Source organism: Petaurus breviceps, unplaced genomic scaffold (assembly GCF_028583685.1).
Source record: "Petaurus breviceps papuanus isolate PSGF00001 unplaced genomic scaffold, PetGlider_PUasm1.0 91041, whole genome shotgun sequence".
NCBI lineage: Eukaryota > Metazoa > Chordata > Mammalia > Diprotodontia > Petauridae > Petaurus > Petaurus breviceps.
Window position 1 is genome coordinate 6738807 of NW_027187400.1, and position 6344 is coordinate 6745150.

A 6344-nucleotide genomic window follows, 5' to 3' on the forward strand; every position below is an offset into this window, starting at 1 on the left:
AGTCACCTTCCACTTTCTGAACGTTCTAGTCATAGCCAGTAGAACCTTTTTTTTTTTTTTTTTTAAGATCTCAGCTCTGACATTCTATGTTCTAGGGTCCTTTCTATTAGATCCCCTCCAGTTTAGCCAGCAGAATTTTGAGTGAGCACTTTTGGATAGGGGTGGGAGGAGGCTAGGGTATGATGAAGAGATGAACTCCAGGGAGAGGAGAGGGAGTGATGATACCCTCTAAAGTTCCTTCCAACTCCAAGATTCTACTACTTATGTGCAGAATAACCACTATTGGCAGTTTCCTAAAGCTATTTGGAGGGGACAGAACTAGAACCTTTTTGGAGACAGGACCGGAACAGGGAGGGAGGGCGGAGGGAGGAAAAGCGCCGAGGAGGAGGGATCTGTCTAGTTGCCGTTTATATAACAATAACGCAGGCGGTGCCCAGAAGGGATACGGAGTTTGGAGATCCGGTTGCCCGATGGTGCTTTCATTCATTCATTCCACATCTCCTGCTGGGTTCCCAAGGTTCTGTGCTAGGCACCCGGGGAGAGGCGGAGGAGGGAGGGGTACGGAGAGGCGAGACACTTATTTTCAGCCCCGAGCGCTAGAAGATCCGCTCTACTGAGGTCTCCCTAGCTGGGGTGAGGATTGCCCAGACAGGCCGCAGCTCCCAACAGGGAGGGACAGAGGAGGGGCAAGGGCACGCTGTCTGGGCGGCTCCCTGGGGGGCGGGGGGGTCGAGGGGTCGGACCGAGGCCGGGGCGGAGTCGCTCCTAGCTCCCCGCTGACTGTTTTTCCTTGCTTCTTCTTTTTCCTGCGTTCTCTGGAGACGGAAGCCTGGGGTTGGGGCTGGGGCTGTGCCTGTCAGTCTGGGAAAGAGCCAGCTGCAACCTCTCCTAGCCACAGCCCGGAGGGGCGCGTGCCGCAGGTATGTGAGGAAGCCAGGGAAAGAGGGATGGGAGGGAAAGAAAAGGGAGGTAAAAGGAGGGAAACAAGGAAGCCTGTGGTGAGCAATGGAAGGGGAGCGCAGCTGGAGTTGAGTGTGCCCAGGGCCAGTAGCCCTCAAGGGTCAAGGAAGGAGGTGCGTGGCGCACATCTGGGGAGGCCGTGAACGAAGACCGAAGGAAAAAAGTCACTGGAGAAAACTGAGGGTAGGAGAATGAGTTTTAAGAGGCAGGAGGTGGGGACAGAAAGAGCCATGACACTTATTCTCGGCCTGTGCACCTGGAGATCCTCTCTACCAAGGTCTCCTCAGCTTCACAGAGCACACCGTTGGATAATGAGCAAGAAAGAAACGGGGTCAGGGGCTTTAAGGGACCGGAGCTTTTCTGATATTTTAGGAAAGCTCGAGGCGGTGGCGGGGTGGGTGGGTGAGAAAGAGGATTGGACACCACTTCTTAGCTACCCCTAGGAATAGCCAAACCCTAAAAATCAGGATTCCACCCCTCAGAAAGGAGTCTTTCAGGAAATGGGGAGATAAAGGCCTAGATATATGGATCCCTTAATATTAATAAATTCAGAGACATTTACGTCAGAGCTGTAGGGACACTTAGTACAGAGGAGGATAGGACACAGGTTTGGCAAGGAAAGAGGGCGAACTTGTTCAACCTTCTTATTTTATGGTTGAGAAAATGGAGGACCAGAGAGATATGAAGTCACACGGCCAATTAATTCAACTGACAATTTAATACACTTCTATGTAAAAGACCCTGTTGTAGGTGCCACCCACAGAAGGCCTAGGTGGGCTTCCTGACTACTCCCAGGGGACCAGGGAGGTGTGGAGAAATTTCCCAGGAGAAGAAGCTCTGGTATTTCTGAGCTATACATCCTAGGGGGTCCAGGAAGGCCCTGGGATCTTTTTTCTTAGAACAAGATGAAAAAACCTCTGGATGGGGTGAGGAGTGTGGGGGGTGGGGGTAGGGATGTGAGAAATGACTGGGGAGCGAATGTGACTAGTAGAGATATAAAGAAATGATAGTCTCAAGGTTCCTGGTGTAGGACGTGTTTCACTTCACTAAAGCCTTCATGTTTCCTTGGGCCCTTTGTGGCTTGGTTAGAGAACACTGTGTCCTGGCTAAGAGACAGGGGACAGAGCATCCTTTCTTCCCTGGGACTAATGCCAACTTCATGATACCTTGGCCCAGGATGCGGCTTCTCTCTAGACCTCCATTTCCTTCGTCTGTTTTCTCCTCTTTGGCCCTGTTGTGTATGTTTTGTGTCCCTATAGGAGGCTGAATTTTGGGGAGCTCTTACAGGCTGGTCATGAGCTCCCTAGAGGAAAAGATCTGCTTCTGTTTTTGTCCCTCATATGCTGTGTGATTCTGAGCAGCTCTGTTAGCCTCTCTGTGTCTGAGCTTCTTTATCTTTAAAATATGAGTAATCCACTTCTTGGAGCATGCTGTAATTAGGAATTGAGGAAATATTTAACTTTCAGCTATCTAAAATTATTAGAGAAATAGCAGTAATTCACATTCATATGCATTCATAACAGCAGGAAAATTTTTTAAAAAATTATTTGGTTTTAGAATGCATTGTGGGATTTACTTTTTTAAAAGCATAACAGACTTAATAAGGTTTAGCATGGAGGTGAGCCAGATGTTAGGTGGAAGGAGAAAGCTAGCAGGAATTAAATTCTCTTTGCCATTTACAATCCACAGAGTGTCTAATCATAATGCAGATAATTGAGAATTGACTGGATAAATAGTTGCTTTTTTCTATCTCCCAAGAAATGCATCTTACTCATTAAGCACTGTATACCCCTGCGGGGGCCCTGAGCACCCCTTTTCACAGATCCCACCCTCTTTATGTATTCCCATGTGCAGAAGTCATATTTACACGCTGTTCCCCAAGACTTACCTTACTAGATGCCTTACATACCTCCATCAGGGGCCGCTGTGCCCTTGCTAGGACCTCATGGACCTATACTAGGACCCTCTTGTACCTACCTCCAGGGGCCCTGTGTGTGGTCCAGGTAGACTGCAGACAGAGAAAAGAGTAGAGCAGGGGCTGGGATGGAGAACAAGGCTTGTGAGCCAGGTATGGAATCCATCAGGAAGAAGGGATACCTGGAGGTCCAGTACAATCTGAACAGTGAAGGGTGGTAGAGGGAAGGTTTGAAAGTAACATTGGGGAACAAGGGGCATATCAATTCTTCCTTCTGCCTCTGGATGTCAGGGGGTATGAGAGCAGCCAGCATTGGAGAAGGTGTCAAGAGAGGGTGTGTTTTCTGTAGAAAGCTAGATTTCAGCAAACACCAGGAGATGAAGAAGTGTGAATTGATGAATTCTTCTTCTTCTTAAGAGGAAGAAGCCTGGTCTAAACTGAAGTTTGTTAGCAATAGAGGAGGGTTCCAGAGAGCACAACAGAAAGGAAAGGTAGAAAAGGATTGGGACTGTGGAGGGCTAGGACTGAGTTCACTATTAGGCAGGGGGTCCCTAGACTAAGAGATGCATTTCAGGACAGTAGGTTCCACTTCTGGGAGAGGGACATGATGGCTGTTAGACTGTGGGGGTGACAGCCAGGGATACCTGGGCTGGGCTGGGAAGGGAAGGGAAGAGCTCCCTTTCCATGTTGGTGCCTGGGTCAAAGTTCTGGCTGTCCCACGCTGCCTTCATGCCTGTGTGCCCCATGTACCCTGTAAGTGCCAATATTGGAGCCTTCCCACAGACAGCCACAGCATTATCAGGGTATACTAATGATGTTGTTCAACTTTGCTTTAAAGGTAAGATAAGCTTTTTTATAAGGGTACCCAGAATGTTCAGGACCTCAAAAAAGCAACAAAGGTGTTTTTCAGGGAGAGAGGAAGAGAAATGATTAACTCAATAGATTGGGCACAGTTTGTCTGTGTCTGCCTGAAATGAGCTGTAAGGTGCCCTGGACAGGGTCACAGTCCGATAAACTAACACTTAACAACTTCAGAACTTGGACTGAGCATTGACCTTAGCACTGTCCCCAAATCATAAAGTCAAAGGTGTTTCCCCATTTAGTCAAGTGAATGGGAATGGTGTCCAAGAGTCTAGATTTACAGCTTGCAGAGAACTTACGAGGCCATCAAAGCAAACCCCCTTCATGATGTACTTCACTTGTGCCCCGCTCTTTGTGATCCCATTTGGAATTTTCTTGGCAAAGATACTGGAGTGGTTTGCCATTTCCTTTTCCAGCTTATTTTGCAGATGAAGAAACTGAGGCAATTGGGGTTAATATTGACTTGCCCAGAGTCACACAGCTAGGAAGTGTCTGAGGCCAGATTTGAGTTCAGGTCTTCCTGACTTCAGATCTGGCACTCTAAATCAACTGTACCACCTAGGTGCCCCCTTCATTTTACAGATGAGGAAATTGAGACACAGAGCTGTTAAGTGATTTCCCTAGGGTCACAGAGCTTGCAAGTGTTTGAGGTGGGTTTTTAACCCTTGTCTTCCTGATTCCCAAGTAAGTCCCTGTGCCCTCTCCAAGGGCACACCTTGTCTCACCAAGCTCACCATACCATGTAAGCAGAGGTGTGAATATTGGATTTAGACTCAAAGAATCTGGTTTTGAACCCTGGTTTTGTTACTTTATTATATTTGTAGAATTAATCTATTGACAAGTATTACATAATTAATTAATAATTGACAAATATTTATTAATATTGTTAATAGTATTTATTGCCAAGCACTGGGAATATAAAGATTAAAAGCAAAAACAAAAACAAGAGTTTCTGCTCTCAAAGAGTTGACCAGGGAATGTGACAAAGGCTAGAGTTCTATGAGGACTTGAGTTCCTGTCTCTGCCATTTGCCACTGGTCTTATTTTGGAAGAAGTCACTTCCCTTCTTTGGGTCTCAGTTTCTTCATCTTTAAAATGAAGGGTGCTGGACACGCTAACTTCTAAGATCCCTTTTAGCCTCTAAGTCACTGGTTCCATGATACATCCTTCCAGAGATAGAACCCTCAGTTCCTAAGAAAAGCATAACCAAAAGGTGTGATACCATCACAATATTCCCTGCTGTCTTGCTGTCTATTGGTCAAAGTGGATTTAGGCAGTGCAGAATGGTTTTTACATCAGCCCCTGTCCAACTGGAAGGGTAAACTCTCATCTGTCCACTCCCCACAACATCATACTACCCATGGCAGCATGGGAGCGTTATCTGTAGTATCCATTATTTTTGATTACCATACCTCCCCCTCCGGGGTGAATCATCATCTGGGCCCTTGTTTGTGAGCTGCCGGATTCTGCCTTGAGCCTACTACACCTAGGTCTCTGCTAGTTTTCAAGGCTATTGTACTCTCAGAGAACTTTGAATGGACCCAATGAGCTCTAGGCAGTGAACGGTACAATTATTTACCAATTGAGAGATGTGCTTGACAGTGTCTTTAGGAAGTCCAAACCTTGGCAACATCACAAAGTTCCACTTCCACCCTCTGCCATATCCCCAGGGGTTTCCATTGGACCAAGGTGAGACTCTCTAGGAATCTGAGTTCTCAGTATTCTTTGAGGCCACAAGACTCTAGGGGATCAGTTGGTGCTCCAAGGTTTACCAGTTACTTAAGTCCTTAGGGAGAACTGAATTCCTCAAAATAGCTCCAACACAACCCGCTCTAGGGTTTTGGTACTGATATTTGATGCCTATTCTATTTGGAAGACTGTAGGATACATGAGAAAGGACACTGGTTATAGGCACAGGGCCCAAGTATTTGTGTCAAATGAGGGGGTTATCAACACAATTATCAAATGATTCCAGAGGCCCGAGGATGAAGCCAGCTATCCACCTCAACAGAAGGGATGGATTCACAATGCATAATGAGACAAACATGTTTGGATATGGAAAGTATGGAAATTTGTTTTGCTTGATTGTACTTATTACAAGGATTTTCTTTTTCCCAGTGGGGGTTGGGAGACAAGGAGGAAAACATGCTTGATAATTGAAAAAGTTAAAATGAAAGGGTTTGGACAGGATGATCTAAGTTCTCTTTTTGTTACAAATTTACGCCCATTTGTATGAATAGATTGGAGAACGCTTCTATTTTCCTGATATCCTGTGAAGAGTTTTGGACTGAGAGAACCTGGAGGTCTGAGACCTGGGACTGTCTTTGCTTTTGACTGCTGGGTGATTTGGGGTAAGTCACTACTTCTTTGGATCTCAGTTTCTCTATCATACATTAAGACAATGACTATAGATGGCTTCTGCCTCCCCTGACCTCTTTCTGATGTGAGGAGAAAAGGTTTGAAACTTTTTTAGGGGAACTCCCAGAGTCTAATAGAGTGGGGATAGGAACCTCCTTTACCTAAAGATGAATAGTGGTGGGCAGGTAGTAGGGCTGTCCTCAGCCCCACCCTTTAGTGACATCACACAGGAGCCTGTCCCTGGAAACCC

The 6344-nt window shown here is 46.4% G+C and overlaps 1 protein-coding gene across 2 annotated transcripts in view; it reads left to right on the forward strand.

Annotated features, from left to right (window-relative positions):
- The first annotated feature begins 411 nt into the window (after positions 1-411).
- Positions 412-6344, forward strand: part of PAQR7 (progestin and adipoQ receptor family member 7) — a 12032-nt gene continuing 6099 nt past the window's right edge. Inside the window, exons 1-2 of one of the 2 annotated variants that reach the window (XM_069078263.1) lie at positions 412-920; positions 5977-6087. The gene's annotated coding sequence lies outside the window, so the exon portion shown is untranslated. Of the gene's footprint in view, positions 921-976; positions 1144-5976; positions 6088-6344 lie in introns of those variants that run through there. The other variant, XM_069078264.1, reaches the window with a different exon arrangement.